General features: G+C 34.9%; 1 protein-coding gene across 1 annotated transcript in view; it reads left to right on the plus strand.

Moving 5' to 3' along the window:
• LOC129229818 (POU domain protein 2-like) overlaps positions 1-25,665 on the plus strand; it is a 673,124-nt gene that overhangs the window by 409,380 nt on the left and 238,079 nt on the right. The window lies entirely within an intron of this gene.

Below are 25,665 nucleotides of genomic sequence, written 5' to 3' on the forward strand. Positions count from 1 at the left end.
TTGTGCGCAATCCCTCAGTGTTTTTAAGGTAAATGCCTATAAAAGTTTCTTATGAGCTAAGTCCCCGGAGAAAAGAAAATTGAATTATTATCTTTGCCTTTGCATAATAACTGCTTGTTATTTGTGGAAATTTATCATCTAATCTAACGTTGCCTCGCCGACAAAGTCTCATTACTATTTCTGTGGAAAATAAACATGAATTTTGTTTGCTGCCCCCCCCTTCCCATGTAAAAAATGAAGGAAAAAATATTTTGGATTTTTAACTTGGGAATCTTTTTTAGATTTAATATTTTTATTTTGCCATAGTGTGACGTGATTTTTAGAAACTTTGCAAGAGTGCCCATCCTTCTAAGAGCAATGGCGCAGCCCCCTCCCTCCAAATGCTACGAAGACCCCCCCCCCCCAAGATCGAAAGTCGCCCAAAAAAGAGAAGATATCCCTAATGTACCCACCCCCCATTAACATTAAAATGGTGCAGATTGCGTCATGATTTCCTAGTTCTCCCTGCTTTGGATACAGATTTGGTGCCCTAGGCCTGTGCCCTACTGCTTTAATCTGGCCCTGTGCTCTGAGACATGCATATAAAGTTTGAAAGCTCGAACATAAACTTCGGAAACTTCAGGTATGGTTCAGATGTTCTTCCCTCAAGTTGACAGAGGCTGCTGCTTTATTCGTGCTGAATGGAAGATCGACTGCTAAAACGGAGAAAAATGGTGTGGAGAAGGGAGAGGCAAAAAAAGCGGCGAAAGTGAATCGTGTGCCGATCTCCTTCTTCATACTTCACGCTTTATCGGTGACACCGAAGATGAAAGAAAGAAGAAAGTTCCTAACGGTTTTAGAGGGAAGGAAAAAAAAAATCTACCTAACGTGCGACCAAGACCAGTTGGCGAGCGCGTGGCGTGCAGCTTTTTTCCCACGCCGCTTTTTGATTTATTTGATTCTTCACCTTCCCACAATCTGTTCCTTCTTTTTCCATTCATCCCTCTACAAGAGGAGGCCGCGTCTGCTGTCATCGACTCGTGTTGGAAATGCCTCTGGGGGTTTGTTGGCCTCTTCCAGAATTACAGCACAATTAGCCATTAAACGCCACTCCCATTAAAGGTCTGGCCGCGGCGTTTTGTCTAAGTGTTTCGCTCTATCCCTCTAGGTTCTCTCCAGCTCGACATCCGATTTTTTTTCCTCTCTTCTCTTCGCTCTTTCTCTCTTCCCTTTCTGGCCCGCTTCATCCTTCGTTCTCTCTTGGCACGTCCGGGGTGTCGGCCAACTGACCACTGGACTCATGGGAAAGGCAATCCATTACGGTGGTTCCATTAATTCTTCGGACATTAGCTACTATTTGAAGCTTCGGTCCCTTTTCGTTTATTTATTTATTTACTTATTTATTATCGCTCCGGAGTTATGAGCGACTGACTAACCCCTCCCTAGTCCTTTGCCAGCATAATATATTCGTAGTTCTTGTTTCCTTGCTCAGATTGAATCTTTGTACACATTTCTTTCACCTAGTTTCCTCATAATGTTTCCAGAAGCATCAAGAAATATGTATTGGCATTGTTTTGTCAAAGCACATGATTGTTATAAAAGTGAATAAAGTTTCTGGGAGCATTATCCATGGTTATCGCACCGATGTAACAGCAAGTGATTTTTCCTCTAAGGCTTTTACTAAGCGTAATGCATTTGTTTTTCTTGTTTCCTTGCATTGATTGAATCTCGGCCCAAATAATGTACGCTATTTCTTTTACCTATTCCACTGTAACGTTTCTTAATGGTTTATGTATTGGTATTGTTCAGTTAATAAGCAGCATATTTTAACAATTGTGAGAAAAAAAATAAAACTTCTGAAAATGTTAGGCATCGTTATTGCTCTGCTGTAAAATGTAACCGACTTTTCGGCTGATGGCTTTTCTTAAATTTTATGCGCTAACGTTTCTTTTTTTCCCCACAGGTTGAATCTTAATTCGCATACAGTAAGATAGCTCTTTGTCACACTTTTCTGTGATTTTTTTTTTATAAACATCGAAAACTTTATGGCGTTAGTCATTGGGATTGTATAGTTAAACGCAGCTAGTTTTAAAAATCACGAATGTATATGAAGTTTCTTAAAACATTGTGCTTTGATGTTATTAGCGTCTGACTTTTCCGAAACTTTTTATTGAGCACAACACATTTGTTTTTGCTTTTAAAAGCGTTTGAAGTTTCATCCAGAGGGAGAATATCTTTAGTTTCCCGGAAAATTTATAAAGGAATACAGAGCTTGTGCTTTCTTCATTTTTATTGATTAGATAAATGCATGTCCGGTTTTGAAGATTTTCAATACGTTTTCTGAAAACACCATAATCATATTACCATCTATCACAATTTTATTTTGAACGATGGTACATGATTCCAATATTTTTTAAAATGTAAATATTTGCAGCTCTTTTTTCTTGTTTTTGTTGTTACTCCTTCGTTTTTGGCCCGAACATTTGTTCAATTCGCATGGAAAATGTTGTTTTAGTTCTGCATGTTCAATAAAGTTTTTAAAAAACTTTGAGACATGCAGGCGAGGATCACGCGTTAGGTCTAAAATTATTTGCTGGTGAAAAAGTCGCGTAACAGTTATTTCGCGTAAGTCAGGTCGTGTTGTAGCAGAAGACGACTGTAATAATTAAATAAGGAAAAAAGAGAAGAATATTTAACGTGTAATGTTACAAATAATTTCATTCAAAATTGTAGTTTTGTCTGCCTTTGTTTTTTATGTGTGCACTTCCCCATACAATATTAAGTGCCACACAGTATATTTACTGCAAATTAATTGAACGAAACATCATTTTTTCCAAAACTTTTACCTGGTCCAAAAATTATATTTTATTCATTTTATTCATTTAATTATTTTTTCAGTTTGACTTTATGTTGTACTTAGAGTTTTTTCAGTATAGTTGACTCTCCATGAATGAAGAAACTTTTTTCATTTTACATGTCACTAAATCCAAAGAAACAGCTCCGCTGAGCGGATTTTCTACTAACGCTTTGTTAGAAATCAATTCATAGTTCTTTTGGAAGAGATTTTACGATTATTGACAAAGATTTCGTAGAATAATATGAAAAAATACTCATATTTTCGCCTTCTAGTATTCTTAAACCATAAGCTCCGCCCATTGGCATTGAAAGTCTTTTAAGCAATAAACAGTAACAACAGAAAAATGTATTTCCAAATAACTTTTTCATTTCGATTTCCAATCAACATCTGTAGATTCCTCTCCTCTCGCTGCAGCACACGATGAGTCTTCTGCAGCAGCGTTAGGCATTATTCCTAATCTGAGCTTCGCACAAAGACAGCTACCACTCGCAAAAGCATCGAACACAATACCCCCCCCCCCCCCCCATCCTCATCAACTACCAAATAGTCTTCTTCGCTCATCTTAGGCATTCGGATTTAAGACTCGAGGACTGAGAAATCTTCAGGACCATCTTCTTATCGAACTAGACCTTTCCATTAAAGGTGTTTTGATGGTTCCTCGAAATGTTTACTGTGGTGTAGCCTTTTATATAAAAGAAAGCCCTTTCCATCTTAGCTTAGCCCCCCCCCCCCCACAAAGCCAGAGATTCCTTTTCCGGGGATTCCCACTCACAATGAATATTAGAAAATCGGAATATATTGAGTGTAGAATGCTAAGCCTTCGCGCGCAACCGTAATGGCGATTTGGGATCGCTTAAAACAGATTGGAAAATCGATTTTTTTTCCTACTACGGTTTTTATCCCTCGGCTTTCAACGCTTTTTTCCATTTTTTTAATATGTATTTTACCCAAGTTTCCCATTCTTTCGTTACTTCTGATTTTGGAGGAACAATTTTTGTCCGTTTTCCTTTTTTTTTTTAATGGTCCGCGTATGTTAAGCCTTTAATGGGTTTTCCTTTTCCATAATATTTCATCCCTAACATTGCGCTGAGGGATAATATATATATTTTTACGATGTTTTTAACCGTAGCTGTTGGTGGGTGGTTTAGAAATCGAAATATTTGTGAGATGTTATTGGAAATGATTTTTCTTCGCTCACGGCGATTGCTTTTTTTTTTTTTTTTTTGTAAATATTTGTTTACTTTGTTAAATTTTTTTTTCTATTCATCGATTTCAATGAGTTTATTGTTGGTAGTTGGAATTTCGATACATTTTTCTGAATTCTTGCCACATTGAAAGAAACTGAAATAATCATAGCGTATGAATAGTGATATGTACGTTGTGCAGTAAGACATCAAATCGATTATTATGTACAATTGTTTTTCTATATTTTTCTCAATAAGATATCATTACGTAATGATCCTGAATCTCGATGATGATTTTTCACTCGAAGCTAAGCAGCATTATCTAAAATTGTGTAGTTTAGGAGAAATGAAATGTTTTCTTGTTCTCTAGTTAAACTGATATGCGTTATTATTCCTGAAACTGTGTCAATAATTCAATGCAATTTATCAATTTTCTAGCTCATAAAACCCATTTTAAGTTCTGAAATAGAGGCAGTGAAAAGCAAAGGGATGTAAGCGGACATTTACAAGTTTTGAGTAAAACGTGTTTTAAGTTGCGGTTGTAGGTAGGCTTTCGTTACAATTTTTTTCTAAATCATGCTGTATAGCAAAACTTACCAGGCAATACTTACTAGGTTTGCCTTGCTCAACTAGCAAAACCTACTACATAGTGTTACATAGCAACACCTACTAGTACCGTACTATATCTTGCCCCAAGACAGAGGGGAGGTTAATCTACCATTTGTACTCGTTATCTTCAAATTTTTAATTTTGACATTTACATCCCTTCGCTTCTCACTGCTTCAATTTCAGTTTCATTGTAAAACACATTGATGTTGTAGGAAATCCATGTGAATAAATATTGACTCACTGCCTTTTTTTTTTTTTTTGGACAATCAACTTTACTCTTAGAGAGTGGTTGTGGAATTCCTGACGCGATAGATGGACACGTTTACTTCTCAGCTTCAAATTATTATGACTTAATATGTGGTTTAAAAGCGTCTTGAAATTGAATAAAAAATTAAAATGTCAGTTAAATTATATCGTTCAAAATATAATTATAGCAGAACAATTTTTTTAAAAAAACCTTCCGAGGAAGATGGTTTTTTAATTATGTCCCAGTATTTTCAAAGGTTCATGTAGTCCGCTCTGTATTTCAGGCATTTCGAAATGATATCAGCATAATATAACATATAGTAGTATTTTTAAGAATTCTAAGTAGTTACTAAAGTGCTTAGTTAGCCACTTTGAACTGTATAATTGTATGGTTCATGCAAGGTGAGTCTATATTTTTTTTCTGATAGTTATTTTGTACTGTTGAATGTACCCTCTATTACATTAGTATTAATGACAAAAACTTTTTTTCTTGAAATTACAGACAGAATAAGTTTTAGAATCGCTATTTCATTTAATGCTTGTTCTGTAAGTGGAACTTTTCTTTATAATTCGAACGATCGTTTTAAAATCTTATTTGTCTACCGTTTTTTATCTACTCTGTTGCATGAAATTGTCAAAGTATTGAAAAACTTTACCTGTGCGCTGATATTTCATAATACACAGATAAATGGAGAAACAATTGTAAAAATATGATTAATTGGGAATGGGGTTGTTTCCAAAATTTTAAAAGTATTTTTTTCCGAAAGAGCATGCTTAAAAACATAGTATCTGACCATTTTTTAAATAAATCGTTTAATATTTAAAAAAAAATATCGGTGCGCTTTCACTGTTTGCGCTTTTGCCGATGACATCACAAATGAGGAAATACCATTCACAGAGCACAATGTTTAATTCGCTTCTTTAGTCACATGTGTAGGCAACAATATGGTTAATAGCAAGCGTAGAGCACAATATTTAATTCGCTTCTTGATTATCATTGCGTTTAAACACGGTAGAAAGATGCGCCAAAGTATATCATTTGTGACGTAATAAAGACCACGCCTTATTTTCAAAATCGGACATTTAAAAAAATTTATTACAAATTAAGCAATGGGGGGAAAAAAGTTTTTTCTCGCTCCATGTTTTTCTTTTTTTTTTTTTTTGCTTATTCTATCAATTTCAGTGAATAAATGTATGTAGTGCTTTTGACTGAAGGAAACAACATCAATCTTAAAATTGGTAAACAAAATTCAAAAACGTGTCTAACATGATTTGTACTATTTTGGTTTTCTATAGATAAAATTTTTTGAATTCATATAGGAAGGTCTACAGAGTCTTAAATGAATGGAAAATTCGTATTATAATGGGGTCGTTTCCAAAATTTTAAAAGTATTTTTTCTGAAAGAACATGCTTAAAAACATAGGTTCCGACCATCTTACTACTATTATATATGCGAAAGTTTGTCTGTATGGATGTATGGATGTTTGTTACTCTTTCACGCAAAAACTACTGAATGGATTATGATGAAACTTTACAATAATATAGCTTATGCATCAGAATAACACATAGGGTAGTTTTCGTCCCATTATGGGGGGCAAAACCCCCTTAGGGGGGCAATAAAACACAATTTTCGTATAAATTCTCTAATATGGGGATGAAAAAATACTTGACACATTAACATTATATGTCCATCGAAAGCTCTGATTTTTCTGCTGAAGATGGCACCTGTTCGAAATTTCTAAGTAGAATAAAAAACGAGTTATGAGCTTTTTAGTTCCATGTTCGAAGGCTTTCCTTAACTCAATACAATATTTAGTGTATCATCTCAACTCCCTGTCGATAACGACTATTGTTGTATTGTTGACTATCTTTGCTTTTCGGGACTGTTCAAGGCTTTTCTCACGTCAAATCTTGAAGTAAGATTTTTGCACAAGATTGGCAAATAATACATGGATTTGGCTGATTTTTTTTCCATTTTAATGCAACTTTGAGGCAATTAATAGTTTTTTAAATTTATTTGTACTGACTGGGTATTTAATCGATCAGCTGGAATCTAGCCAAACTTTTTTTGTGGAATCATTTCAATAGCTAAGGTATTTGCCATTTTTTTCAACTGTCGCTGTTTTTGCAGCTAAAGACTACTGTTTCTCGGTTTTCACCATGTAACCAAATATCGCAATTTCTTTAATATTTCTTTCTTTAAATTTGTTAACACGTAAAATAATTCGCCAACTAATTCGCAAATTCATAAACAGCGCAAAAACTTCCATTACTTTGTCTTTGCACACAATTTCAAACAATTGCCAAATTTTTACTGTTTATTGGAAACATTTCGGGTAACATCATTGTTGACCCTATTTTGGGACGATTTCTACGGTAAGAAGTTACACATTATACAATAATTTAGATTGCCGGTGTAGCGCTGGATATTATGTATTTGATGGAGATAGGGATGATAAGGGAACTGTTTCACTTTATTTAAGAATAGTTGACCTCACTCGAATTGGATTTTTTGGGAATTACCCAAACTGACTTCTTTACAACTCCTGAACGTTTTCGTGATTTATTTTTTGTGATTTTTGGGTTTCTTCTCAGTTTTGCCAACGTTTCATTTACTCCCTTTCCCCCTAATTTTCAGTTTTAATCATACCTTTTGATACATTTAAGGGGGCAGGCAATTTGAAATGTCGGCGAAACTAGAGACAAACAATGTTTTAGTAACTATTTGATCTCAGCCTGTAATGACCATTAACTTGAATCAATTGAAAAAAAACTACATCAGCGTGAGCGAAGCCGCGGGCAAAAGCTAATTTTTTTATAATTTAAGTTTAATATTTTTTAAAAATTACTTAAATTGGTGAGCTTTCATTATTTATGCTTCTGCCGATGACATCACAAATGATGAAATGCCATTCATTGTTGCCATTCACAGATCAAAATATTTAATTCGCATCTTTACTCACGTGTATTGGCAACGATATGGTTGATAGCAAGCGAAGAGCGCAATTTTAATTCGCTTCTTGATTATCATAACGTGGAAATGCGGTAGAAAGATGAGTCAAAGAGCATCATTTGTGACATCATCAAGAACACGCCTTGTTTTCAAAATCGGACATTTTAAAAAAATTAATTAAAAAATAACTGTTGGGAGAATGAAAGTATTTTCTGGGTCCATGTTATTATTATTTTTTTTAATATTCTACTAATTTTATTGACAAAAAGTACTACTTTTGACTAAAGGAAACCACCGCATTACTATGTATAACCAGGTACGGGACCCATTACTTCGCGAGAACTTAAGCATTCAGTAGAAACTGGTTATAAATGCGTTTTTGATTAATGACTTTAATGAGTTACTAATGGTTAAATAATGCATGTTATCCTTTCCTCTTTCGTTGCTGTTAATTTGCTAACACATACACACACTCAGAAGATTAAGTATGAAACTTTTTCTAGAATTTTAGCTTATCACTCTTTCTAGAACATCGATTGATAAAAATCAAAAACAGAAAATGTGTGATCTATAAATTCTGATTGATCTACTTCGAGCTATTATCGGATCTATTTTTTCTCCAAATGTTTTATGTACTCTTTTTTTCAGCAATTTATTCTTCTTTTTGTCTTTGATTAATATTATTATAATGTTCTGCTATTTCCAAGAGTCGAGCTCAATATTTTTCTCCCGTTAAACTGCTTTGGTGTTAATAGTAACTTTAGTGTGACTTTCATAAAAAAGAGAAATGAAAATTTAACAGCAAGAAAAAAATTATGTACAGGGAAAGCTCGTTTGAATGCAAGTCAAAGCAGCGAACATACTTTCGTATCAAAAGGAGTTAATATTTTTTCGGCTCATCTCGGAAACAAATTCGAAAACGAAATTTGGATTTTGGTTTTCTAATTTAAAAAAGTGCTAGTAGGGTAACGGCACCAGTAACAGACAAGGGTCCAGTAACAGACATTTGTAAGTTTGGATTTAAATAATAAGAATTTTAGGAGGGTAAAACTGATGTTGCTGCGACCCATAAATACGGTGCAACCATCTAACGACCAAACGGCACAACCTTGAGGGTCACTGATTTGGACAACATTCTAGATATAAATCCCTTCCCACTAGATATGAGCTCGGGTAAAGCGGTTTGACTGCATAGGTCCTAGTTTAGCTACTACAAGGGTCCAAAGTTGCTAGTTTGGCTCCCGAAATGCAATGACGTTTTCCATTGAAATTACAGATTTGAGCACTATGTTCGTTCTCATGACACATTTGGCCTCTTTTGTTAGTATAACGAGTGGAAGGGAGAACACCTAATTATTAATGAGCATTATTTACGTTACTTAAAAAGTCAAAACAATCTTGGATTTTTGTTTTTATGTGCCCTGTCCAATAAATCAGATATTTCCCCTCTCCCATTTTTGTGCTTATCATTATGGAATATCTTTGCTAGAAGACAATAAATATCCAGTTAAAGTAAATGTTTTCATTAGCAAACGATAAATACTTATTACTAGAGGAGAATTATTGTAAAACAAAAATAATTACTTTCATTTGAAAACGATAAACATCCTGTAACTATGTTATTTTACCATTCAAGTTATTGAAATTAAATGTAGTATCCAATTTAAATTTGAGAATCATTTATTAAAAATGAGTATTCAACGTAATTAATTCGAAGGTAAGTGCATGCAAGCGGCTCATACTACAGTACAATAGCAAAAAAATAGGTAAAAGTGGTAATTTTAAAGGAAACTCTGTTGCATTTCTGGGATCAAATAATCGACTTTGGACCCCCGTTGCAGACGAACTAGGGCCTATGCAGTCAAACCGCTTTACCTGGGTTTATACCTCGTGGGAATTGATCTATACCTAGAATTTAGTCCAAATGTGTGACCCTCAAGATCGCGCCGTTTGGTAGTAAGTGTTATCAGAGTGAATTTTATGAGCCAGTTGGTATTCACAAGACAATGATGGAAGGTTGTGGACAGCCACCACAAGGTCTGCCGGTATTTCATTATTTATTTATTTATTTATTTATTATTATTATTATTATTTGACTTTAATAAGGTTTTAGATCTAAAAATTAAGAACTTTTGCACATTTTTCAGAGAAAGGAGGAATTCTGTTCATCACTCATCCTTCCCTTATCCTATCAGAATTGTCGGTGTCTGTTACTGGGACTCGGGACTTTTTTTTCGAATTTTAGCAAATAAAAATAGAAAATAACTAATTCAGAGGACTCAGAAGCAGCCAAAAGTTAGATGAAGTGTAGTTACATGAGAGAAAAATAGTTTACGAAGTCTAAATACATTAAAAGGCTCAGAAAATCGAGTTAACGCGGGAGCGATGTCTTAAGCATGCCTGTTACTGGTTACCCTGCACTGTATGTTCATATTCAACTAAACATATACCAACTAAAAGTTCGAGTCAGTGTTCAAGTGAATTTGAAACGGGACAAATTTTATTATGTCTTCAAAAAATTATATTCAGTGTATAATGTGTTTAAATTAAAAATTGCTCGTTAAAAAATTAATCCAATCGGTTTTCCAAATTTCCACGATTTGCTTTTATATTCAATTTTGAATTTCGTCTTAAATGTACATGAGGAGTCGCCATTGATGTGAATGTCCGTGAATCCTTTTCAGAAAAGAAGTTAAAGACATAGGGTAACGGCACCAGTAACAGACATGCTTCAGACATAGCTCTCAGGTTAACTCAATTTTCTGTGCTTTTAATGTGTTTTAAACTTTTTAAACTATTTTTCTCTCACGCAACTTCATCTCATCTAACGTTTGGCTGCTTCTGGATCCTCTGAATTAGTTAATTCTATTTTTATTTGCTCAATTTCCAAAAAGAAAAAAAAAAAGATTCGACCCTCAGTAACAGACACGGAAAAATTTGATAATACCCAGTAACAGATAGGATGAAAAAAGGATGAGTAATGGACAAAATACCCTTTTTTTCTTCAAAATTCGCAAAAGTTTTTCCTTTTTAGAACTAAAGCCTTATTAAATTCAAATGAACATGAAACACCAGCTGACCTCGTGCTCGCTGTTCATAACCTTCCACCACTGCCCTGTAAAAACCAACTGGCTCATAAAATTCACTCTGATAACACTAGATGGTTGCACCGTATTCATGGGCCACAGCAACATCAGTTTTTCCCGCCTAAAATTCTTATTACTTAAATCCAAACTTATGACTGTCTGTCACTGAGCCCTTATCTGTTGCTGGTGCCGTTATCCTATTCTTTTACATTGCTCGAATTAGCGTTTGAAATTCCTTTCTCTGTACTTATTACTTGGGGAAATAACTTCAAAATGTAATGTAGTTTAATTTAGAGACCAAAAAGGAAAGTCATCCCATTTTGTCTTTGCTCCAGTTTTTCTTGCTAATGAAATTAAAATGTCTTTCATTAGTGTTTGAAGGGTGTCTGTGTTTTCTTCGAAGAGAATTTTTTAAACAGTAATTAAAATTAAGTTAGTTTTCTATCTGATTATTACTTTTTTTTCTTAAATATATTTTTAAATAAATTTTATTAGTGTTACTTAGACATTATTTTAAAAGTTGTCATATTCATTCCAAAAAAATGAAAACAATGTCATTTTATTATTTTCCGAATCTAACGAATATTAAATTTCCGTCATAGAGGTTCGTTTAAAGTAGATGACCTTTGAAATACTAAATATTTCTAAAAATACACGTATCAGTAAATTAATAACTCTCTACTCAAGAATTGAAGTTGTTTATTGGCCTCAATTCGTCCCTTTTCATCGCAATTTTTCAGTTCTCATGTGTGAGAAATTATCGTCAAAATTAACTTTCTTGAAATTCAGGAATCATAAATAAATCGTTCAATAAATGAAGAAATCGTAACAATAGTAAAGAAAGATTCCAATTCTCACGTTGTCCCATTTATCCCTCCTATCTCGTTTTTAGCTTATTTATTAGTATCTATGAGGAATAACCTTTAAATTAGGAATCATTGTTAAACAAAAGCAAATTAAATTTTAAAAATTATATAAATAAAAGTAAAAAAACAAAACACAAAAATAGCGAAAGGAAAAGAAACATATCCTGTTCTTACATTGCATTGATGTGTGTCCTATATATATTTATTAATTTGTTTATTTTATTTTTATGTATTTATTTTATTATATTTCTTTTGTTATTCATGTCGCTTAGATATCTTCCTATTAAAATATTATTTAGATTTTCAGAATATTTTTTAAAACACATTAAAACGATGAACTTCTCTCTCCGTTTTTATTTTGGTCAATATTTCAAACAGTTTTCAATAGTTACAGCTCTGACTTGATAGCAAAAAAAAAAAACGAGCTTATGTGTGCATCACATGACTTCCTTTTACTCCAATTTAATGTCATTTTCCCATTATTGGCAATTTTAATGTGATTCAATAGTTTACTCTCTAAATATCACCACCAGTGACCAAATTGAAATCAGATTTTTAAAAAAAAATTTTAAAAATCGCCAAATTTGTCGCCAACATGGTGACAAAACTTGGTGACCAAAAGACTGGCGATATATCGTCAAGTGTCTGCCAAATTAGAACACTACCTGAGTATCCATCGAAATTAATAATGATTTCCCCCTAAAAAGAGGCAAAAGACCCCTTTAGAAACATCCGAATGCAACTAAAAGGGGAGGTGCACAACTAGACCCCACTAGGAGTCTATGTACCAAATTTCAACTTTCTAGGACATACCGTTCTTGAGTTATGCGACATACATACATACGGACGTCACGAGAAAAGTCGTTGTAATTAACTCGGGGAATGTCAAAATGGATATTTCGGGTGTTTATACGTGCTTAGGCACTTATCTCCGTGTTATCGGGTTGAAAAAAAAAAACTCAACATTAATTCGGGGGTGAGCAAAATGGAAATTAGGGCCGAATTTAGAGTGAAAACTTTTTCGCGAGTACAATAATTCCTTTTTGTAAAAGGAAGTAATTAAAAAAAAAAAACAAGAAAAGCCAAATTACTGTTTCTTCAGTAACATTGACCACTGGAACAAAAAAAAGGGGGGGAGTGAAGGAAGGTATCAAACAGAGCGATGTGCCCATAATAAGCCACCTGAACAAACAGAGACAATGCGGGCGGGGGTGCCCTGGTCTCGTAAAGATACGCTCGAATATTACAGGCTAATCTCTTGCACAAACCCAACGGCCACACTGATGTTGCCTACCCAGAACAACACCCGATCAAGCTGCTGTTCTCTTCTTCTTCCGGTTCGCTTCTATTCTCTGTATTTATTTTTTATTTGTATGGCAATGCGAATTATTTTTCTACCTATCTATTACTCCGGACGATTTCTTTTTTTCTTCTTCTTCTGAAAGCTAAGCGCTTACTTGACTCTGGATTTCGACTTCGTGTCGTTGTCCCTTTAGATTTGATTTGCGAAATTTGAAATATAGATATCGAAAATTCCAATAGTGTGAATAAAAAAAGTCAAGCACTATTTAACAACACACTTATTGGCAGATTCACACGTTTGTAGAGCCGTCGCAGTGCATTTTTGGTAAACCTTTATCTTGCTTAAATATTTTTTCATTTGCAGTTTTGGAGTTCATTTCGGACCCTTATGTCATGGAGACCCATCGCCGTTGCAAAATTTGCGACGTGATTAATACCCTACTGCTTACAGTTTTTCTTTGAATAACCATTGGTCGCTTTTTGCCAAAACAAATGCAGTAAGAGGGGGGGGGTATAGCAGGCCAGAATATCTTCTTGTGGACTATTTTGGTTGTACAGTACATCTACGTATACATACATACTACATATACATACATACTATGATTATAATTGCGTCTTAAAAATCGGGGATTCTTGAAAATTAACTGCCGGATCTTCTTTGTGTAGTATAATATTACACAAAGAAAAAAAAATACAGTGAGTTAAATATATGTTAAACTTGTAATGGTTATGAGTTTTATATTGCATTCTTTTGGAATTATTTTTCAAGCGGGTCCGAGCTATATGCTCAAGTTCACAATTATTTGAATTAGGTATTGGCAAATGTAACCCCACATCTGTTATGTCGTGCTACAAATGTTGGAATACATTCTTGGATAACGTTATTCAATATTTTATTAACAGCCAATAGAAAACTTATTGTAGGCAGCAGTTTCAGTGGTACTCACTATGTGTCATACTTACTATGTATCCTTCGCTCTGCGTTCTTGGTCTGATTAGGATTTCTTCATAAATGCACAAGGGCTTAACTTGTTCATCAAAGCTTATTACAAACTGATTTGTTCGCGATGTTCATTCAGCTTTATTTTTTAAGGGTATCCCAAAATTACCGCAAGATTTGAATTTACCACCATTTTTGCTGTAAATTGTTGGCAACCCTGGAAAAAGAAAAATTTGACAGTTGAGAATTTAGAGTTATTAAAAAAGGGAGTGTGTTATACGGTATACAATAACGCGTTTTCATTATTAAACAATTATTTCAATATTAATGAAAGTTGAGGCTGGTCAAGCACTTACTGTTATTGGCGCTCTATATTGCAACACAGTAATGCACGGGTTGATTGTGGACTTGTTGACATAGACCTTTGACTTCAAATAACACCATAAGAAGAAATCTAATGATGTTAAACCACACGATCTAGGGTGCCAATTCTGATCACCGAAAGTCTGTGGAGTACACGGCTAGGAAATGCCTCATACAGTGATTAAAATGTTTCACTGGCTGTATAATAGCATAACACTTTATTTATACTAACCCTAAACTCTCAGTTGTCAAATTGTTTGCCAACAATTTACTGCAAAAATGGCGGAAAATTAAAAATCTTGCGTTAATTTTGGGACACCCTTTATTTGTTCCACTTAAATACTAAAGATGCAACGCCATATCTACGACCAAACTGTTTTCAGTCCCTGAAGTTGTTGAATGTTGAAAAACAACGCCGTTTGAATGCCACTTTCATTGTCGTTAGTGGTAGATGCCGAAATGCGCTTAGAGCAGTAATTAGTAAATGAAGGGGGCAGGTCCATTTATTGACTTAGCAAAATCTGACCCAAAGACCGCAAGTCACGTGACTTAACAACGACGAATGGTTGGCACGTTTTGCGTGAAACAAGCAAAAGTTACCTGATTTCTTCCAAAGTTTTGCTTTCCAATCTATCACGTGACTTGGGGTCTTGGCTTCACGAATGAAAGTCTTAACTCCCTCCATTTTATCTCTTCTGAATGGAAATACGTAACGCCACATGCGTGATCGTATTATACCATTCCATTGCATTGAAGGCAATTTGGTAAACCTTTTATCTTGATCATCGGTCTTCAGAAGGTTAACGCCAGCGCTCCTCAAGACCATTCAACAGTTTTTATATACATTCCATCATTCTTTTAACTCTGCAGTTTAATTAACGAAAACTGTAAAACAATCAATCGAAATAAATACCGCATATAAATCTTTCTTTTGTGCTTCCTAATACATTGTCCCGTCTCTGCGAAGCGAATAAAAAACCGGAGAGAGTCCTGTCCATCTTCTATTTAAGATCCATAACGATCCCGTGCGTCGTCGAACCCATTAGTCGCTTCGGAATCGGCAGAAGAAATAAATACTGGAAGAGTTTTTTCCCGCTCACCCCTTCTCTGCTAATGCGGACTGCAAGCAGACCTTATGCTTTCCTTCCCCAAATCTCGTTTGCAGGCCGCCATTATTTTGTTAATCCGTTCATCGTGTCATCGACGAGGCCCTCTCGGGGCCAATTGCCAGAGAGAGAAAACACCAATAAATGAATGGATGTAATCGCTGATGTCGGTGGTTGCCGTTGAGCGACACTAAAGGAGGAGACGAATATTCATTAAGGTAATGGGGATTATTGCCCTCTAGACCCATGAGCAGCTCAAATGCTCATTAAAGTTGAGAACATCTGAAGAATAATTGGCATTGCTGCACTCGTGACATATTCTGGCAGTGAGAAGCAAAGGGATGTAAGTAGTCTTTTTTAAGTTTTGTGAAAAACACATTTGAAGTTCAGATCCTATTTATGCTTTCATATCCTTCTAAATCACGCTGCATAGAAGAACCTACCAGGTTTACTAGAACTAACTCTTGCCCCAAGACAGAGGAGAGGTTCTCCTACCTGGTTATCTCCAAGATTTTAATTTTAGCACATACAGTGGGGGCCAAAATTGTAGACATATTTTGAAAGTTTCATGTTTTTCAACTTCATGGGCCTGTAGAATGTATTAATTTTTACTTAAATACATATTTTTATGTATCAAATTGAAAGTAATTTAATGTAAAATTTAATGAAAGAAAACAAAATTAAAATATCTTAATTGCAAAAAAAGTTATGCTCATTTTAATAGAACAAACAAACACAGATCGTTTTGAATATTGACGTGTTTTGTAACAAAAGCGTACTAGCCAACCACAAACACTGTTCTGAAGATCAATCAAACAACTGTAACTACCTATAGTTTATGTTATTTGGATGGTAAAAGAGTTATTGTTGTGGAAATATTTTGCGGAATGATGCATACTAGTAATTAAATAGAGTATTGCTGTTTTTGAACATTTTAAGTCTTTTTTTTAATTAAACTAATTTTAAACAATGTCATCAACAAGAAAAACTGATTGGATGCCTACAAAAGGAAGCCGAATGTCATATTGAGAGAAAATGGCCTCTCTTATGCTGAAATTGCAAGACAAAATGATGGTTCAGTGACTTTTCTGGTGTACAAAAGTTATCTTTACATTACGAAAAAACGAAATCAGTGGAAAATAAGGCCAAATCTGGCCGAAAAAAATGCACAAGTGCTACTGACGATAGAAAATTAAAACGGCTATGCCTTCAAAATAGAAAAATTTCATCAGATGCTATTAGATGTGAAATGAATGTAACGGGTATTGCAGTAAGTTCAAGAACAATAAGAAGAAAGTTATCAGGATTTGGATTACAAGCTAGAATTCCAAGGAAAAAACCATATTTAAATCAAAAGGAACGCGAAAAACGAGTTAAGTGGGCAAAAGAACATATTAAATTGTCAGAAAATCAATGGAAGCAAATAAGCAAATAATCTGGAGCGATGAGAGTAAAATATCGCTCTTTGGTAGTGCTGGTACAAAATACGTGAGACGTAGAGTAGGTGAAAGGCTTCATATTGATTGCATTGAAGTAACTATAAAAAACCCCAACAAATGTCATGATTTGGACATGTTTGTCTGCATTTGGTGTGGGCCGATTTCAAGTGATTGATGGCGTCCTGAATGCCAGAAAATACATCGAAACTGTCCTGGAACCAAAACTGATACCTTTCATCAAGCATCTTTTCCTCAACAAAGTACCATTTATTTTTCAGCAGGATTCAGCTCCATGCTACATAACAAGAATATGCATAGCATGGTTTCAAAATAAAAACATAGATATAATACCATGGCCAGAAAACAGCCCTGATCTCAATCCAATTGAAAATTTGTTGCGACATTTGAAAATTTTTGAACGGAAATAACGACCATTCAATAAAAGACAACGTATACAATCTATAACTGATTCTTGACACCATGTGATTAAGAAAGACGAGCTCCAAACACCTCTTCACTCGATGAAAAACGCTGTGAAGCTGTCTTAAAAAATAAGGGTTATCCTACTGAGTATAGATAGTGTAAGTATCACTTTAAAATATGTAAATCTGAGATAGATCTTACTATTAGTTGCATAACTTGTTTTATAATACAGATATTGTAATATTGTTTTTGTTATTAAATTTTACATTAAATTACCTTCAATTTGATATGTAAATGTTTGTATTTAAGTAAAAATTCATGTATTCTACAAGCACACTACGTTGAAAAACATGAAATTCAAAAAATGTCCATACTTTTGGCCACCACTGTATATCCCTTTGCTTCTCACTGCTTCATGTTTGGTTGATTGAAATCAGATTAGTTTTTTTCTTCTAAATCACGCCGTATAGCAGAACCTATCCTACCACGGTTACTTGTTCTATCCCTTCCACCAACTCAGAGGAGAGGTTCTCCTACCATTTGTACTGGTTATCTCCAAAATTTTAATTTGGACACTTACATCCCTTAAAGACCACCCGCATCTCACTGCCTCATTTGTAGTTGATTGAAATCAGATTGTTAAAAATACTCGAATATGAACGTTGGACGTCCACTTACATCCCTTTGTTTCTCACTGACTCAGTTCATATTGAAGTATTGTAATAATTTGATTTCAATCAACCACACACAAAAGAGACAGTGAGAAGTAAAGGGATGTAATTGGACGTTTTGAAGTTTCAAGTAAGACGCGTTTGAAGTTTCAGTTCTAGGTAGGCTTTCATTGAAAACTTTTTCTAAATCATGCTTTATTGCAGAAACTACCAGAGCTACCAGTACTCTCTTTTGCTCCAAAACAGAGGATAAGTTTTATCCACCACTTGCGCTGGTTATGTCCTAATTTTTATTTTAGCACTTATATCCCTTTGCTTTTCAGTTTCAGCTGCAACGTTCAAAACTAAAGAGAAAAGGGTTTTTATATTTTTAAAGTTGTTTTTTTTTTTTTTTGCTAAACTTCAAAGTAGTTTGACCGAGTTAAAGTTGGTTTCGACAAGAATAAACATTCATTGATGAACAGGTTCGAGTTTGTGAGAAATGTCAAACGACGCTAGAGCAGAATATTTGGGACAATATTGGATCTAGTATATACCCATTACTGTTTTGATACATGAATTGTTCGAAGATTCACTAAAGATTAAAATAATGGAAGAAAAGTGGATATTTGTGCAGTTTTTTATGTTTTATTAAAACACGATTGAAATATTTTATTTACTTGCATGACGAAATTCATAAAAAAATTTATTTTCCTTTTTATTCCAAAACAGCTGTTGATAAAAAATGAAATGAAGGCCAATTAAAAAAAAAACGTTGTTATGTGCTTCTGGGGATGTAGTGAAAGAGCAGTTGTATGGTGGAAGTATATACTACTACAGTTGTAAAGCATTTGTCACTGAACAAAACCCGAAATGTTGAATTGAACCAAGGCGAATACTGAAAACGTCGAGTTTTGAACATTTTTTTTTTTTTTTTTTTTTTTTTTTTTTTTGAGTTTTACTGTATGTGCGAATACGAAATATATTTCGTTTGAAAATATTAAATAGGCGAGGAAATAGGCGAGCGTTCTGTTTTAAGGAAATTCTAAAAAAGGAATTTCTTTTTATTCTTTCATTTGTCCGTTTCGACGAAGAAATCGACACTTCTAATTTCATAACTGTGGTTGTCTTTGAATGACATTAAAAAACCATAATATTTATAAATGTAATAGATATTTTTTTTTTTTTTTTTTTAAGTTTAATGATTGAACAGTTCCAAATACATTACTGTGTTAAAGTAAGATAAAACAATGTCAGAAAAGCACAAATTCGCATACTACTGCAGACACGTGTTTCGGCGTTACAGGGAACGACTTTTTCAATACAAAAAGTAATGAGCTTAGGGATGAAAATACATCCGACAAAAGCCAAGAGGAGATAAGCATACAACTTAAAAGATAAAAATAGCGGATTAGCCAAACACCAATGAGAAAATTATAAACCATAACAAACCGATAGGAATGCGGACAAAGGCTAAGAGCTCTCACTGAGGTACAGTAAAACCGAAAGAAAGAATTTAATTGGGCAAAGATTAAGCCAAAGCTTAAACGAAAAGAAAATGTCAATAACCGTGAACCGCAAGAAAAGAAAAACTGAATGGAAGAAAAAAAAACTTCAAGAAATGAAATAAACAAAAAGAAAAATTTTCCGAAAAGGAAAAAAATAAAGATAAATAGAACAAAAGGTGGGGGGGGGGATGTCAACCAAGAAAAAAAACTAAAAATAAACAAAGAAAGATAAATAAAAATGAATGGGGAAAAAATTGATGGGGAAATTACATTGTTAAAGATATGGGAGCCAGACATGGGAAAAATACGAAACTGCTTTAAGATCATTAACTAAGTTAGAACTGTTTATCAAAATATGGGAAGATTCTCAAAAGTCAAGATCTAATGAATTTTGGCATTTTCGGATAATCTGATAAGGAGTTAAAATCAAAAGAGTGATTCGAATCCCAACAATGTTGAGCAACACTAGACTTATTTAATTGTTGTTTTTTCACATAATTTTGATGTTCTTTCAAGCGAAATTTTAAAGCGCGCCGAGTCTGTCCACTATAGGCAAGTTTACAACTACAATTAATTTTATAAATTCCACACCAATTAAGAGGGTGAATAGGATCTTTAAGAGAAGAGAATGGAAGTTTATTAATAGGAGAGAACACCACCTGGAATCGGAAACGTTTTAGAATCTTAGCAACCTTATAACTTACAGATGGAAAAAGAATGGCAAAACAACCAAATTCTTCCTGATGAAGGTTCGGTTAAGAACATTAGTTTGGGATTTATTTGAAATTTTTTATAAATGGAATCAATCAAAGTTGGCGGATAGTCTCTATCAATTGCCACAGCTTTAAGATTAAGTTCCACTTTAAGAAGTTCCGATGAAGAACAAATATTACTTGCGCGATACACAGAAGAATTGAAAGCAGAATATTTTTGATTTGGAGGATGAGACGATAGTCTATGAGAGGTAAAGGTTTCCAATGTCTGGTTCCCATATCTTTAACACTGTCCTTTCCCCATCCATTTTGTTTCCATTCATTTTTATTTATCTTGCTTTGTGTATTTTTTTTTTGTCCTGGTGGACATCTCCTCCCCCCCCCCTCCCCCGCCTTTTCTTCTATTTATCTTTATTTTTTCCTTTTCCGAAAATTTTTGTTTTTGTTTATTTCATTTCTTGGTGTTTTTTTCTTCCATTCATCTTTTTCTTTCCTGTGGTTCATGGTTATTGACATTTTCTTTTTGTTTAAGCTTTGACTTAATTTGTGTCCAATTGAATTCTTTCTTTCGGTTTTACTGTACCTCAGAGAGAGCTCTTGTCCTTTGTCTGCATTCCTATTGGTTCCTTATCGGTTTATAATTTTCTCATTGGGTGTTTGGCTAATCCGCTATTTTTATCTTTTAAGCTGTATGCTTATCTGCTTTGGCTTGTGTAGGATGTCTTTTCATCCATAAGCTCATTACTTTTTGCATTGGAAAAGGCGTTCCCTGTAACGCCGAAACACGTGTCTGCAGTAATCTGCGTATTTGTGCTTTTCTGACGTTGTTTCTTACTTTACTGTGCAGCACAAAGGTATTTATTTATCACATCAACGTGTTACCTTTGAAGGAAATTATTTTTTATTGCTGTCCATGTGAGGTTTTCGGCTGAATATCTCTTGGGTAATAGACCTGTTAAAATTACAACTTTTGTTTTACTTCTTTTAATAGTGACCAGACAAAACTTTTAGTAGTATCCAGACAAATGAATCTATTCATCATTATCATGGTTTTTCTTCCTTTCTTTTTTTTTTTTTTTTTTTTTGAAGAATTATTGCCTTTATGGAGCATTCTAAGGCAATTTGCCCCGAGTTTGTAAATTGAATAGGAGAAAACAGGAAACTAGGAAACAAATAGTCAGGCAATTCAAAGAGAGTCAAGAAACGTGTCAAACCATTTCACCTGCTAGCTTCTCAAAGTAATGACATCAACGTGGGGGACTCGGTCTTAGAAGACCGCTAGGAGGACTTGTTGATTTGGAGATTTTGGTTTCAACATTCTTGTTGGAGATGGTAGATACAATACTCATCGGTTTTTACTACTACTTTCCAATGACTTTTTTTTTTTTTTTTTTTTTGACGGCAATGCAAGTTTTCTTCTTCAGTGAATTTCACTAATATTGCCCAACTGAGTGGAGCGGATTTGTAAATCAAAAATTGGCGTTTCAAGTACAAGTTTAACCAAAGATAGTTCTCAATTTTAATCTTTGTCCAGTTTCTCCCACCGATGGACCTTCCAATTTGTTATCAGTCCGGCATCTTCGTCTTAACTACCAGATCAATGTCCCACGATCGAGAGGTTTTTACGTTGGAATGTCCTTCCTTCCTCGAGGACACCCGCCGTGCCAGGAAATCCGTATTAAAGGCGCTGTCCCGTGCATCATTCTGTCGGAAGTGGGGCTTAAGACAGAAAACGACCGTTTTTGAAGGACCTGGCTAATAGCCATTGGAAGAAAAGGGGGGCTGTAATTTTCTAGTGGCTTTAGGCTTGAGACCCTCCTTGCTTTCATCCCTTATGGTATTTTTATATTTTATCGGCGCTCTTCCAGCACAGGCTAAAAACCGTTATCGGCCGCCACCCCGAAACAGGTTGGGCGAATTAACGGGGAAGAAGTGTGTGAGGTGTTGCCACCGAAGAAGAAGTAATGCTGTCCAGAAGAGGGAAAAAAGGTAAAAGATTACTCAGGGAAAGGGGATACCGTGTTGTATAAGGAGAAAAAATGAAGGAGTCTTGGTAGCGAGGGGCCATTAGTCGCCTTCGCTCCTTGCAGCGTCAGATGATGATTTGAAACATTGCTGCTCTTGTGGAGAAGACCCCGTGCATCCCGGAGATAAGGCCCGGCCCCATCTGTCTTGATTACAAACTACTGGCCAGCCCTTCCGTCTACCGCCTTCTCTTTCGTCCGCCTGGCATGACCTGGGGGAAAATAATAAGATCGGGTTAACTCTATGTTCCGTATTCGGATGATCTTCTGATACGGAAAAAAAGGAGATTGTTCGGAAACAAAAGTATTGGAATATATCAATGCCGAAAATAGTTGGAGCTTCGTTCGAGGTTTGTTGTGGTTGAATCACTAGGATCCTTTGAATTTCTCTACATTGTTTCTAATCTCAAATCAACTGTCTTGGAGGACGTCATATGATAATCCCGCAAGAAAAGTTCTTCTGACGTTCTACTATATTGTGACGACTTAGCATGAGTACTTTCTAGCATTTGATTTTGATCCTAATAGAATCAGCTCATGCAGAGACATTTTGAGTGATTATCGAGAAGGTCTGCCTGTACCAACTGTGATACCGGTGCTTTAGCATCCGTGTAGTGCGGAAGAGAATTGTGTGTGCTTGTGTATATCTGTATGAGGGTGTACACTGTACAACCAACTTTACTAAATGGTAATTAAAATGTTTTCCACAAATGGTTTGCTAAATCATTTGTTTACTTGACAAAATAAGGACTTGCTGCCCTATGGGAAAAGGAAAGAAAAAAATAGTTGCTGATTCAGTACTTTTAACTTAAATGTCTTGCCTAGTGTAAAGTAGATCATATAACTTATTTCATGACCTAATATGACGTATCTGATAAATTTGTATCTTATAAGCTAAGTGACGTATTATTTTGAATGAAGTGGAAAAAGAATTTAGAAAGTTCAAAATGTCTTCCGTCCCATTTTACACTTCATAACACTCTAAAAGCTATTTCCTAGAGCAAATCACTATCTAAAAGGGTCAGTTGCCTCTTTTTTACTACTATCTTTTTTACATATACTATTCTTTCTTTCTACAAACATTTTTTAAAAAAAGCGACTGGAGACAAAAGCCATTACAGCCCGTATTAACAAAAATTTTACCGCTAGAACACCGCAACGGTTTGGTACATTAAACATCGCTTCTAACACCCATCCTGCTCTTGGAGATTCAGTGGCATAATAATTTATTTGAAACCATTCCCATTTGCGCCAACCCTCGGGCAGCAGAATAATCATGGTAATATTAATAACGCACACACAAAAAAGCTGCAGAGGAGAGAAAAAAAGCCTTTCAGAGCCAAAAAAAAAAAACCAATTGCGCAACGATCGCAATATTCTCCAGGGAGGGGGGAAGGAAGATGGTCCAGGGTGAAGCAAAAAGTCCGCTGTATGTATTAGGAATGGTCAAATAGTGATTTCTTTTATGTAGATGTGCTACCAGTCGAATCGTTCGTTAACTGCTACTGTGTGTAGTGAGCTACGATCAGTAGGCGTTCCGTAGCACTATTAGTTATCCTTGCGTCACAGTGATATGAATATTGGTCTTCGTGACGGGAATTTTTTGGGCCCGTTGAGCATTAGGCCCATGCCGTGACATTTCGTATGTTTTATGCTCTTTGATTGGTGAGCAGAGTGGAAAAAAATGGGCGGACGTCATTTTTTTTAACGCTAATTTGCCCCCACCATCGCTATGGCGAGGAAAAAATTGGAAATGAGCTATAAATCCTAAATGAACAGATGAAAGTATGTGTGCCTTGGCCAAGTTTTCGAGACTGCGCGGAAGGAAAGTGAAAAGTGTTGGGCATTGTGTGAAACTCTCGGTTAGTGGTCGCCAGTCGCCAAATGAAAATGACTACTGAGAGTTAATTCTTAGTCGCCAAAAATGGCGACCATGTGTTTCTTTACTTGTTAAAAATTATAATTGCATATCATGTTATGACAACACGCTCCCGGTGATGAGACGTTCAATGCATCAGACAACTTCATCTTGGCAACGTAATTCGAAGCAAACTGCCTAAAGATTACTTATTTGTGAGCTGAATATATTTTTTAAAAAATGGCCACCAAAAGTTAAAAATGGCTACCATTTTTTGTGACTCTGGTAGTCAAAGGCTAATTCTCCAAATTCCTAGTCAAAGTTTTAACCTTGTGATAGAAACGGGTAGACCACACGATCTAAACTTGATTTTTTTTTGCTGTTTCATTGGATCTCATTTGCCTCTTCATTTTTGGTCACAAACATCCTGATGAGGTACCCTGAAGAAAGTAAAGTCTGAAGGAGAATTTTTCAAACGGTGAAGAGAGGCGAAAATAGTGTAGAAAATAATCGAAAATTCTGCTTAAAAGTTTTGAAGGATGCCAAATAAATATGAGCAATAAATTATGGTTTGTTGAAGTATTTCTTGATCCTTAGAGAACGTTTTCTATACGTTTATTGGGAGGCCCCGATGCACAGTCCCCACGAGAAACTCTCAAAAACTTCCCCATTCGGCAAATTTTCTCTGACGATTCGGCAAATTGGGAGACAGCATTGCAAAAGCTTCTTTTTTTCTTTTTTTTTTTTGCCTTTTAAATTTTTATTATAATGTTGAACATCTCTCATTAGACGAACGTGTGTGTGCGTGTATGTATTTAGTCATTCGGTAAAATTAGAAGTTTCATTTGTAAAACTGAAAAATCCCCCCCCCCTACTCAAACATTTAAGCTCGGGGCGTCTCATATAATCTCTTATAATAATTATCGGGGCATATTGATAAAAATATCAACTTCAAGCAATAAAATTAAATAATTTTAAGTGAAAGAAAGTTTAGACGAGTTGAATATAGTTTCTATCACTCATTCACTTCATAATCTTCAACCTGGCACGCGTGAAAACCTGAATATAACTATAATCGGGGCAAACATAACCTGGCAGCATTGTGAAGGCTACGTAGATCATAATTACAGCATTGTGACGCTACCAGTTTATTTTGCCCCAACTATAGTTCGTAACAACATCTTAAAGTAAGCTAATTTCGTTAAACGTTTCATAATAATTTCTCATTTTAATTCAAACATGTTTGTTAACTTTTTGTTTTGTTATACACGATGCGTATATGTATAAATGACTTGTTATTATTTATGACATTTATTTTCGCACAAAGAATTTCCACTCCTTTTACTTACGTAATTTGTTATCATTACTATAAAAGTTCCGACTAATATTTCTTCTTCAAGTCTTCCCAAATCTCAGCTCTTAGTCATCAAACGAAAACTATTAGCTTACAAACAAACAGCGTAAACTTCCTTGCTATTGCTTCGATTGCTCCAAATATTTCTTCTTTTCTTCATTTCTGCATTAAGGTCAGAGTCCGAAGAATCTATTCCTGGCGCCC

The sequence above is a fragment of the Uloborus diversus genome, chromosome 1 (assembly GCF_026930045.1).
Source record: "Uloborus diversus isolate 005 chromosome 1, Udiv.v.3.1, whole genome shotgun sequence".
Classification (NCBI taxonomy): Eukaryota; Metazoa; Arthropoda; class Arachnida; order Araneae; family Uloboridae; genus Uloborus; species Uloborus diversus.